This window comes from Pristiophorus japonicus, chromosome 7 (genome assembly GCF_044704955.1).
Source record: "Pristiophorus japonicus isolate sPriJap1 chromosome 7, sPriJap1.hap1, whole genome shotgun sequence".
Lineage (NCBI taxonomy): Eukaryota > Metazoa > Chordata > Chondrichthyes > Pristiophoridae > Pristiophorus > Pristiophorus japonicus.
In genome coordinates, this window is record NC_091983.1 from 6,497,464 (window position 1) to 6,510,405 (window position 12,942).

Consider the following 12,942-nt stretch of genomic DNA (forward strand, 5'->3'; position numbering starts at 1 on the left):
GCTGGGTTTGGAACTGATGAATTGCACCTCCTTGTGCTGGGACATGGCTGGCTGCGGTTGCGTGTGATTGACAGCTGCTCTAGTGAGCGGATTGGGCCGCGGGGTCACGTGGTGGATGACCGTGATTAACCACTGCTCCAGTCATCACCAGAGGCAGTCCCTCGACATCGAGGAAGACTTGCTTCCACTCTAAAAGTGAGTTCTCAGGTGGCTGTTCAGCCCAATACAGGAATTACAGTCTCTGTCACAGCTGGGGCAGACAGTGGTTAAAGGAAAGGGTGGGTGGGGAGTCTGGTTTGCCGCACGCTCCTTCCGCTGCCTGCGCTTGTTTTCTGCATGTTCTCGGCGCCGAGCCTCGAGGTGCTCAGCGCCCTCCCGGACGCTCTTCCTCAACTTAGGACGGTCTTTGGCCAGGGATTCCCAGGTGTCGGTGGGGATGTTGCACTTTATCAAGGAGGCTTTGAGGGTGTCCTTGAAACGTTCCCACTGCCTACCTGCGGCTCACTTGCCGTGTCGGATTCCGAGTAGAGCGCTTGTTTTGGGAGTCTTGTGTCGGGCATGCGGACAATGTGGCCCGCCCAATGGAGCTGGTCGAGTGTGGTCAGTGCTTCGATGCTGGGGATGTTGGCTTGATCGAGAGCACTGACGTTGATGCGTCTATCCTCCCAGGGGATTTGCAGGATGTTGCGGGCACATGGTTGGTGGTATTTCTCCAGCGATTTGAGGTGATTGCTGTGTATGGTCCATGTCTCTGAGCCACCCAGGAGGCCGGATATCACTACAGCCCTGTACACCATGAGCTTGGTGCCAGATTTGAAGGCCTGATCTTGGAACACTGTCTTCCTCCGGCGGCCGAAAGCTGAACACACTATATCCAGCAATATTTACAGGACATCCTCTCTCGTCAACACTAACATTGTCCTTAACCAATACTGCCACCCCAACTGCTACCTTTCATGTGCACCCGATATCCAGCTATATTTACGGCCCAGGCCTGCCCTTTGATCCAGGTCCCAGTTATTGCCACAGCATCATATTCCGATTTGCTCGCAGCTCAGCAAACTTATTTACTAAAAGAAGAGGAAAAAGTAATATCAAGCTTAAGCTCCTTCAATTAATTGAAAGAGAATGATTTTAGAGATGTATCCTTGTCAAGGCTGGGATTAGTTGCAGTGCACGTGTTGGCCGCCCCGACATTAAAAGTTGCCTTTAGCAGAGGATGGTTTCGATCCATCGACCTCTGGGTTATGGGCCCAGCACGCTTCCGCTGCACCACTCTGCTGCTCATATCTCAGCTTGTGAATCGCAACTCCTTGTGCCGGGACAGGGCTGCGTGCGGTTGTATGTGATTGACATCTGCTCCAGTGTCGGGGGCGGGCCGCGGGGGTCACGTGGTGGATTGCTGTGGTTGACAGCTCCTCCCCTGTGGGCGGGGTCGGGCCCGGTGTTACGTGCGGAGTGGCTGTGATTGACAGGTCCTCCCCTGTGGGCGGGGTCAGGCCGCCGGGTCACGTGGGGGATTGTTGTGATTGATAGCTCCGCGCTTGTGGGCGAAGTCGGGCCCGCTGTCACGTGTGGAGTGGGTGTGATTGACAGCTCCTCCACTGTGGGCGGGGTCCGGCCCGGTGTCAAGTGTGGAGTGGGTGTGATTGACAGCTCCCCCCCACTGTGGGCGGGGTCCGGCCCGGTGTCAAGTGTGGAGTGGGTGTGATTGACAGCTCCTCCACTGTGGGCGGGGTCCGGCCCGCTGTCACGTGTGGAGTGGGTGTGATTGACAGCTCCTCCACTGTGGTCGGGGTCTGGCCCGGTGTCACGTGTGGAATGGGTGTGATTGACAGCTCCTCCACTGTGGGCGGGGTCCGGCCCGGTGTCACGTGTGGAGTGGGTGTGATTGACAGCTCCTGCCCCTGTGGGCGGGGTCCGGCCCGGTGTCACGTGTGGAGTGGGTGTGATTGACAGCTCCTCCACTGTGGGCGGGGTCCGGCCCGGTGTCACGTGTGGAGTGGGTGTGATTGACAGCTCCTGCCCCTGTGGGCGGGGTCCGGCCCGGTGTCACGTGTGGAGTGGGTGTGATTGACAGCTCCTGCCCCTGTGGGCGGGGTCCGGCCCGGTGTCACGTGTGGAGTGGGTGTGATTGACAGCTCCCCCCCCCCCACTGTGGACGGGGTGACGTGAGGAGGGCGCTCAGTGCTGCCCCCAGTGGGGAGAGCCGGCGGCCGCGGAGGCCTGAGGAGCGGCTGATGTCGGTGAGCCGGACGCTGTGGGCCGCTTCAGGCCGGGAGTGGGCGGCGCGGCGGCAGGGTGAGTGTGTGAGGGGAGAGAGGAGGCGGCGGCCTGTCCGGGCGTCGTGCCGGGCCCCGGGGACAGAGTGCTGAGCCTCGGCCCCCCGCTCAGCCCGCGCCTGCCCCAGGCGGGCGGCCGGCCGGCCGGCTCTCGGTTCAACACATTGTTCCGTCAACACTTTCCCAATGTCGGGCTTGATTGGTGAAAGAGAAAGTTGGATTTATATGGCGCCTTTCACCACCGCCGGACCAGCTCAAAGCGCTTTACAGCCGATGAAGTATTTGAGGAGTGTAGTCACTGTTGTAATGTGGGAAACACGGCAGCCAGTTTGTGCACAGCAAGCTCCCACACACAGCCATGTGGTCATGGCCAGATAAACCCTTTTTGTTATGTTGATTGAGAGATAAATATTGGTTGGGACACCGGGATAACCCCTACTCTTCAAAATAGTGCCGTGGGATCCTTTACACCCACACTGAGCGAGCAGATGGGGCCTTGGTTTCACGTTATGATGCTTAAAATTGCAGTGTAGATTTGTGCGACAGGCTCACTGAGCCAACTCCTCTATTGTCTGTCATTTTTGTATGTTCATAAAACTGACTATAAGAATGGATTTGGCAAACGAGCCAAAGGTGGGCAGAGGAAACGCTACAAGGGACACCCTCAAAGCCTCCCTGATAAAGTGCAACATCTCGGGGAGGGCGCTGAGCACCTCGAGTCTCAAAGACGAGAGCGTGCAGAAATCAAGCGCAGGTAGCAGAAAGATCGTGCGGCAAACCAGTCCCACCCACCCACCCCTTCCCTCAATGACTATCTGTCCCACCCACCCACCCCTTCCCTCAATGACTATCTGTCCCACCCACCCACCCCTTCCCTCAATGACTATCTGTCCCACCTACCCACCCACCCCTTCCCTCAATGACTATCTGTCCCACCTGTGACAGAGTCTGAAGCTCTCGTATGGGACTGTACAGCCACCAAAGAACTCACTTTTAGAGTGGAAGCAAGTCTTCCTTGATTCTGAGGGACTGCCTATGATGATGATGATGACTAAAACGTGACCTTATTGATTAACTGGGCACCCTCCACATTAGCAAGCAATACTATTTGGAATTCAGTTGCACAGCTTGTATTCATAAGGTTGATTTTCAATATCTACATTGAGTGCATTTCAACATGGTTTTGTTAATGAATTTTCACCAAAGTGTGACAGACCTATTTCACTTCCTTATCTAAAGTATTCATAGAATCATCGAAATTTACAGCACTGAAAGAGGCCATTTCGGCCCATCGTGTCCATGCCAGCCAACAAAATGCTGTCCCGCCTAATCCTACTTTCCAGCTCTTGGTCCATAGCCTCGATACCCTCTCTAGTGCAATCACAACTTTCCTGTAATGTGATCAGAATTGTACACAGTACTCCAGCTGTGGCACTTCCAGTGCACATCCAAGTACTTTTTAAATGTGGCAAGGGTTTCTGCCTCTTGAAACATAGAAACATAAAAAATAGGTGCAGGAGTAGGCCATTCGGCCCTTTGAGCCATTCAATAAGATCATGGCTGATCATTCACCTCAGTACCCCTTTCCTGGTTTCTCTCCATACCCTTGATCCCTTTAGCCGTAAGAGCCGCATCTAACTTCCTCTTGAATATATCCAACAAACTGGCATCAACTGCGGTAGAGAATTCCACAGGTTAACAACTCTCTGAGTGAAGAGTTCTAAATGGCTTACCTCTTATCCTTCGACTGTGTCCCCTGGTTCTGGACTTCCCCAACATTGGGAACATTCTTCCTGTATCTAACCTTCCAGTCCCGTCAGAATCTTTTATGTTTCTATGAGATCCCCTCTCATTCTTCTAAACTCCAGTGAATACAGGCCCAGTCGATCCAGTCTCTCCTCATGTGTCAGTCCTGCCATCCCAGGAATCAGTCTGTGAGCCTTCGCTGCACCTCCTCAATAGCAAGAACGTCCTTCCTCAGATTAGGAGACCAAAACTGAACACACTATTCCAGGTGAGGCCTCACCAAGGCCCTGTACTACTGCAGTAAGACCTCCCTGCTCCTATACTCAAAACCCAACATACCGTTTGCCGCCTTCACTGCCTGCTGTACCTGCATGCCAACTTTCAATGACTGATGTACCATGACTCCCAGGCCTCGTTGCACCGCCTCTTTTCCTAATCTGCCGCCATTCAGACAATATTCTGCCTTCATGTTTTTGCCCCCAAAGTGGATAACCTCACATTTATCTAAATTATACTGCATCTGCCATGCATTTGCCCACTCACCTAACCTGTCCAAGTCACCCTGCAGCCTCTTAGCGTCCTCCTCACAGCTCACACCGCCACCCAGTTTAGTGTCATCTGCAAACTTGGAGATATTACACTCAATTCCTTCATCCAAATCATTAATGTATATAGTAAATAGCTGGGGTCCCAACACTGAGCCCTGCGGCACCCGACTAGTCACTGCCTGCTATTCTGAAAAGGACCCGTTTATCCCGACTCTCAGCTTCCTGTCTGCCAACCAGTTCTCTATCCACATCAGTACATTACCCCCAATACCATGTGCTTTAATTTTGCACACCAACTCTTGTGTGGGATGTTGCCAAAAGCCTTTTGAAAGTCCAAATACACCACATCCACTGGTTCTCCCTTCTCCGCTCTACTAGTTACATCCTCAAAAAATTCCAGAAGATTTGTCAAGCATGATTTCCCTTTCATAGATCCATGCTGACTTGGACCGATCCTGTAACTGCTTTCCAAATGCACTGTTATTTCATCTTTAATAACTGATTCCAACATTTTCCTCACTACTGATGTCAGGCTAACCGGTCTACAATTACCCGTTTTCGCGCTCTCTCCTTTTTTAAAAAGTGGTATTGCATTAGCTACCCTCCAGTCCATTGGAACTGATCCAGAGTCAATAGACTGTTGGAAAATGATCACCAACGCATCCACTATTTCTAGGGCCACTTAAGTACTCTGGGATGCAGACTATCAGGCCGCGGGGATTTATCGGCCTTCAATCCCATCAATTTTCTGCCTCATAAGGATATCCTTCAGTTCCTCGTTCTCACTAGACCCTCGGTCCCCTAGTATTTCCGGAAGGTTATTTGTGTCTTCCTTTGTGAAGACAGAACCAAAGTATTTGTTCAATTGGTCTGCCATTTCTTTATTCCCCATTACAAATTCACCTGAATCTGACTGCAAGGGACCTACGTTTGTCTTCACTGATCTTTTTGTCTTCACATATCTATAGAAGCTTTTGCAGTCAGTTTTTATGTTCCTGGCAAGCTTCCTCTCATACTCTATTTTCCCCCTCCTAATTAAACCCTTAGTCCTCCTCTGCTGAATTCTAAATTTCTCCCAGTCCTCAGGTTGCTGCTTTTTCTGACCAATTTATATGTCTCTTCCTTGGATTTAACACTATCCTTAATTTCTCTTGTTAGCCACGGTTGAGCCACCTTCCCCGTTTTATTTTTACTCCAGACAGGGATGTACAATTGTTGAAGTTCATCCATGTGATCTTTAAATGTTTGCCATTGCCTATCCACCGTCAACCCTCTAAGTATCATTTGCCAGTCTATTCTAACCAATTCACGTCTCATACCATCATAGAAGAAGCATAGAAAATAGGTGCAGGAGTAGGCCATTCAGCCCTTCGAGCCTGCACCACCATTCATAAGAACAAGAACATAAGAATTAGGAACAGGAGTAGGCCATCTAGCCCCTCGAGCCTGCTCCGCCACTCAACAAGATCATGGCTGATCTGGCCGTGGACTCAGCTCCACTTACCCGCCCGCTCCTCATAACCCTTAATTCCCTTATTGGTTAAAAATCTATCTATCTGTGATTTGAATACATTCAATGAGCTAGCCTCAACTGCTTCCCTGGGCAGAGAATTCCACAGATTCACAACCCTCTGGGAGAAGAAATTCCTTCTCAACTCTGTTTTAAATTGGCTCCCCCGTATTTTGAGGTAGTGCCCCCTAGTTCTCGTCTCCTCGACCAGTGGAAACAACCTCTCTGCCTTTATCTTGTCGATCCCTTTCATTATTTTAAATGTTTCTATAAGATCACCCCTCATCCTTCTGAACTCCAGCGAGTAAAGACCCAGTCTACTCAATCTATCATCATAAGGTAACCCCCTCATCTCCGAAATCAGCCTAGTGAATCATCTCTGTACCCCTTCCAAAGCTAGTATATCCTTCCTTAAGTAAGGTGACCAAAACTGCACACAGTACTCCAGGTGCGGCCTCACCAATACCCTGTACAGTTGCAGCAGGACCTCCCGGCTTTTGTACTCCATCCCTCTCGCAATGAAGGCCAACATTCCATTCGCCTTCCTGATTACCTGCTGCACCTGCAAACTAACTTTTTGGGATTCTAAAAGAGTTTCATGCACAAGGAATCCTCGGCGGCCATCCGGACACGCCATGGCGTACCATCTTGCCGTCCGGAGGAGGCGGGGGTCCCCGATGGAGGGCACTCTATGCGGGAGTCCTCCCACTATTCATCGGGGACTTAGCCTGGAGGGTGGTGCATGGAGCAGTGCCGTGCAATAAATTTTTAAGCCGGTTCACGGACTCCCAGGCCGCCTGCAATTTCTGCGGTCTGGAGGAGTCCGTGTTCCATGTTTTTATTGAGTGCACGAGGTTGCAGCCCCTGTTCCATTATTTGAAGGGGCTGCTCCTGAAATTCTGGCTGCACTTCAGTCCCACTCTCCTGATCTTTGGGCACCCTGTGCGGAGGGGAGCGGGTAGGTCCGAGGGCCTCCTCGTAGGACTGCTCCTGGGCACGGCCAAGGGTGCCATCAGCCGGTCCAGGCAGCGGGCGGTCGAGGGGGTCGTTCAATCTGACTGCCTGCCTCTCTTCCGCTCTTACATCCGGTCCAGGGTGTCCTTGGAGATGGAGCACGCGGTGTCCACCGGTACGCTCGCGGCCTTCTGCGAGAGGTGGGCACCGGAGGGACTGGAGTGCATCATCACACCCGGCAACCAAATTTTAATTTGATTTTACGTTTTAAAGTTTAATTTGTTTTAATTGCCGGTGCTTTTAGTGTCCCCCTCCCCTTTTATAGGGGGCACTGGAGGAAAAAAAAAATTTGATTTTAGTGCCCAAAAAAAAAGAAAGAAAAACACAAAAAAAAACACAAAAAAGAAAAAAAATGGGCCTTGTAAATATCTGGTGTGTCATCCAGGTCGGGTGGCACCGATTAATGTTTATGTTTTACAGGTAAACTCCAAAAGAGTTTCATGCACAACGATCCCCAGGTCCCTCTGCACCGCAGCATGTTGTAATTTCTCCCCATTCAAATAATATTCCCTTTTACTGTTTTTTTTTCCCAAGGTGGATGACCTCACATTTTCCAACATTGTATTCCATCTGCCAAACCTTTGCCCATTCGCTTAACCTATCCAAATCTCTTTGCAGCGCCTCTGTGTCCTCTACACAACCCGCTTTCCCACTAATCTTTGTGTCATCTGCCAATTTTTTCACACTACACTCTGTTCCCTCTTCCAGGTCATCTATGTATATCGAAGTTCCTTTTCCTTAAGTTCAAGACCCTAGTCTCTGAATTAACTGTGTCACTCTCCATCTTAATATGGAATTCTACCATATAATGGTCACTCTTCCCCAAGGGGCCTCGCACAACAAGATTGCTAATTAGTCCCTTCTCATTACACATCACCCAGTCTAGGATGGCCAGCTCCCTGGTTGGTTCCTCAACATATTGGTTTAGAAAACCATCCCTAATACACTCCAGGAAATCCTCCTCCACCAGATTGCTACCAGTTTGGTTAGCCCAATCAATATGTAGATTAAAGTCGCCCATGATTACTGCTGTACCTTTAGTGCACACATCCCTTACTTCTTGTTTGATGCTGTCCACAATCTCACTACTACTATTTGGTGGCCTGTACACAACTCCCACTAGCGTTTTCTGCCCTTTGGTATTCTGTAGCTCCATCCATACCGATTCCATAATTCCAAGCTAATGTCCTTCCTTACAATTGCAATAATTTCCTCTTTAACCAGCAACGTCACCCCGTCTCCTTTTCCTCTCTGTCTATCCTTCCGAAATGCTGAATGTCCCTGGATGTTGAGTTGCCAGCCTTGGTCACCCTGGCGCCATATCTCCGTGATGCCAATCACATCGTATCCGTTAACTGCTATCTGCGCACTTATTTCATCCACCTTATTCCGAATACTCCTCGCATTGAGGCACAGCCCTGTACACCATGAGCTTGGTGCCAGATTTGAAAGCCTGATCTTGGAACACTGTCTTCCTCCGGCGGCCGAAGGCCCAACAGCCTGTATCCAGCAATATTTACAGGACATCTTCTCTCGTCAACACTAACATTGTCCTTAACCAATACTGCCAGCCCAGCTGCTATCTTTTCTGAAAACCCTATATCCAGCAATATTTACGGCCCATGCCTGCCCTTTGATCCAGGTCCCAGTTATTGCCACAGCATCATTTTGCCATTTGCTTGCAGCTTACCAAACGTATTTACTAAAAGAAGAGGAGACAATAAGACTTTTAATATCAAGCTTATATTTCATCAGTGTGCTCGCTCAGTCAAAGCTCCTTCAATTAATTGAAAGGGAATGATTTTAAACGTGAATTATTTACATGGCTGGGATTAGTTGCAGTGGAAATGTTGGCCGCCCCGACATTAAAAATTGTACTTAGCAGAGAATGGTTTCGATCCATCGACCTCTGGGTTATGGGCCCAGCACGCTTCCGCTGCGCCACTCTGCTGCTGGGTTTGGAACTGATGAATTGCACCTCCTTGTGCTGGGACATGGCTGGCTGCGGTTGCGTGTGATTGACAGCTGCTCTAGTGAGCGGATTGGGCCGCGGGGTCACGTGGTGGATGGGCGTGATTAACCACTGCTCCAGTCATCACCAGAGGCAGTCCCTCGAAATCGAGGAAGACTTGCTTCCACTCTAACAGTGAGTTCTCAGGTGGCTGTTCAGTCCAATACAGGAATTACAGTCTCTGTCACAGCTGGGGCAGACAGTGGTTAAAGGAAAGGGTGGGTGGGGAGTCTGGTTTGCCGCATGCTCCTTCCGCTGCCTGCGCTTGGTTTCTGCATGTTCTCGGCGGCGAGACTCGAGGTGCTCAGCGCCCTCCCGGATGCTCTTCCTCAACTTAGGACGATCTTTGGCAAGGGATTCCCAGGTGTCGGTGGGGACATTGCACTTTATCAAGGAGGCTTTGAGGGTGTCCTTGAAACGTTCCCTCTGCCCACCTGCGGCTCGCTTGCCTTGTAGGAATTCCGAGTCGAGCGCTTGTTTTGGGAGTCTTGTGTTAAGAATGCGGACAAAGTGGCCCGCCCAATGGAGCTGGTCGAGTGTGGTCAGTGCTTCGATGCTGGGGTTGTTGGCTTGATCGAGAGCACTGACGTTGAAGCGTCTATCCTCCCAGGGGATTTGCAGGATGTTGTGGTATTTCTCCAGCGATTTGAGGTGATTGCTGTGTATGGTCCATGTCTCTGAGCCACCCAGGAGGCCGGATATCACTACAGCCCTGTATACCATGAGCTTGGTGCCAGATTTGAAAGCCTGATCTTGGAACACTGTCTTCCTCCGGCGGCCGAAGGCCCAACAGCCTGTATCCAGCAATATTTACAGGACATCCTCTCTCGTCAACACTAACATTGTCCTTAACCAATACTGCCACCCCAACTGCTACCATTCATGTGCACCCGATATCCAGCTATATTTACGGCCCACGCCTGCCCTTTGAGCCAGATCCCAGTTATTGCCACAGCATCTTATTCCGATTTGCTTGCAGATCAGCAAACTTATTTAGTAAAAGAAGACTTTTAATATCAAGCTCATATTTTATGAGTGTGCTCTATCAGCCAAAGCTTCTTAAATTAATTGAAAGAGAATGGTTTTAAACGTGAATTCTTGACAAGGCTGGGATTAGTTGCAGTGGAAATGTTGGCCGCCCCGACATTAAAAATAACATTAGCAGAGGATGGTTTCGATCCATCGACCTCTGGGTTATGGGCCCAGCACGCTTCCGCTGCGCCACTCTGCTGCTGGGTTTGGAACTGATGAATTGCACCTCCTTGTGCTGGGACATGGCTGGCTGCGGTTGCGTGTGATTGACAGCTGCTCTAGTGAGCGGATTGGGCCGCGGGGTCACGTGGTGGATGACCGTGATTAACCACTGCTCCAGTCATCACCAGAGGCAGTCCCTCGACATCGAGGAAGACTTGCTTCCACTCTAAAAGTGAGTTCTCAGGTGGCTGTTCAGCCCAATACAGGAATTACAGTCTCTGTCACAGCTGGGGCAGACAGTGGTTAAAGGAAAGGGTGGGTGGGGAGTCTGGTTTGCCGCACGCTCCTTCCGCTGCCTGCGCTTGTTTTCTGCATGTTCTCGGCGCCGAGCCTCGAGGTGCTCAGCGCCCTCCCGGACGCTCTTCCTCAACTTAGGACGGTCTTTGGCCAGGGATTCCCAGGTGTCGGTGGGGATGTTGCACTTTATCAAGGAGGCTTTGAGGGTGTCCTTGAAACGTTCCCACTGCCTACCTGCGGCTCACTTGCCGTGTCGGATTCCGAGTAGAGCGCTTGTTTTGGGAGTCTTGTGTCGGGCATGCGGACAATGTGGCCCGCCCAATGGAGCTGGTCGAGTGTGGTCAGTGCTTCGATGCTGGGGATGTTGGCTTGATCGAGAGCACTGACGTTGATGCGTCTATCCTCCCAGGGGATTTGCAGGATGTTGCGGGCACATGGTTGGTGGTATTTCTCCAGCGATTTGAGGTGATTGCTGTGTATGGTCCATGTCTCTGAGCCACCCAGGAGGCCGGATATCACTACAGCCCTGTACACCATGAGCTTGGTGCCAGATTTGAAGGCCTGATCTTGGAACACTGTCTTCCTCCGGCGGCCGAAAGCTGAACACACTATATCCAGCAATATTTACAGGACATCCTCTCTCGTCAACACTAACATTGTCCTTAACCAATACTGCCACCCCAACTGCTACCTTTCATGTGCACCCGATATCCAGCTATATTTACGGCCCAGGCCTGCCCTTTGATCCAGGTCCCAGTTATTGCCACAGCATCATATTCCGATTTGCTCGCAGCTCAGCAAACTTATTTACTAAAAGAAGAGGAAAAAGTAATATCAAGCTTAAGCTCCTTCAATTAATTGAAAGAGAATGATTTTAGAGATGTATCCTTGTCAAGGCTGGGATTAGTTGCAGTGCACGTGTTGGCCGCCCCGACATTAAAAGTTGCCTTTAGCAGAGGATGGTTTCGATCCATCGACCTCTGGGTTATGGGCCCAGCACGCTTCCGCTGCACCACTCTGCTGCTCATATCTCAGCTTGTGAATCGCAACTCCTTGTGCCGGGACAGGGCTGCGTGCGGTTGTATGTGATTGACATCTGCTCCAGTGTCGGGGGCGGGCCGCGGGGGTCACGTGGTGGATTGCTGTGGTTGACAGCTCCTCCCCTGTGGGCGGGGTCGGGCCCGGTGTTACGTGCGGAGTGGCTGTGATTGACAGGTCCTCCCCTGTGGGCGGGGTCAGGCCGCCGGGTCACGTGGGGGATTGTTGTGATTGATAGCTCCGCGCTTGTGGGCGAAGTCGGGCCCGCTGTCACGTGTGGAGTGGGTGTGATTGACAGCTCCTCCACTGTGGGCGGGGTCCGGCCCGGTGTCAAGTGTGGAGTGGGTGTGATTGACAGCTCCTCCACTGTGGGCGGGGTCCGGCCCGCTGTCACGTGTGGAGTGGGTGTGATTGACAGCTCCTCCACTGTGGTCGGGGTCTGGCCCGGTGTCACGTGTGGAATGGGTGTGATTGACAGCTCCTCCACTGTGGGCGGGGTCCGGCCCGGTGTCACGTGTGGAGTGGGTGTGATTGACAGCTCCTGCCCCTGTGGGCGGGGTCCGGCCCGGTGTCACGTGTGGAGTGGGTGTGATTGACAGCTCCTCCACTGTGGGCGGGGTCCGGCCCGGTGTCACGTGTGGAGTGGGTGTGATTGACAGCTCCTGCCCCTGTGGGCGGGGTCCGGCCCGGTGTCACGTGTGGAGTGGGTGTGATTGACAGCTCCTGCCCCTGTGGGCGGGGTCCGGCCCGGTGTCACGTGTGGAGTGGGTGTGATTGACAGCTCCCCCCCCCCCACTGTGGACGGGGTGACGTGAGGAGGGCGCTCAGTGCTGCCCCCAGTGGGGAGAGCCGGCGGCCGCGGAGGCCTGAGGAGCGGCTGATGTCGGTGAGCCGGACGCTGTGGGCCGCTTCAGGCCGGGAGTGGGCGGCGCGGCGGCAGGGTGAGTGTGTGAGGGGAGAGAGGAGGCGGCGGCCTGTCCGGGCGTCGTGCCGGGCCCCGGGGACAGAGTGCTGAGCCTCGGCCCCCCGCTCAGCCCGCGCCTGCCCCAGGCGGGCGGCCGGCCGGCCGGCTCTCGGTTCAACACATTGTTCCGTCAACACTTTCCCAATGTCGGGCTTGATTGGTGAAAGAGAAAGTTGGATTTATATGGCGCCTTTCACCACCGCCGGACCAGCTCAAAGCGCTTTACAGCCGATGAAGTATTTGAGGAGTGTAGTCACTGTTGTAATGTGGGAAACACGGCAGCCAGTTTGTGCACAGCAAGCTCCCACACACAGCCATGTGGTCATGGCCAGATAAAC

At 52.2% G+C, this 12,942-nt stretch overlaps 1 non-coding gene across 1 annotated transcript; it reads right to left on the reverse strand.

The window, feature by feature from the left end:
• Window positions 1–10,270: 10,270 nt before the first annotated feature.
• Window positions 10,271–10,342, reverse strand: trnam-cau (transfer RNA methionine (anticodon CAU)). Its single transcript has one exon. It is a non-coding gene; the product is annotated as a tRNA-Met (tRNA).
• Between the last annotated feature and the right edge of the window lie 2,600 nt (window positions 10,343–12,942).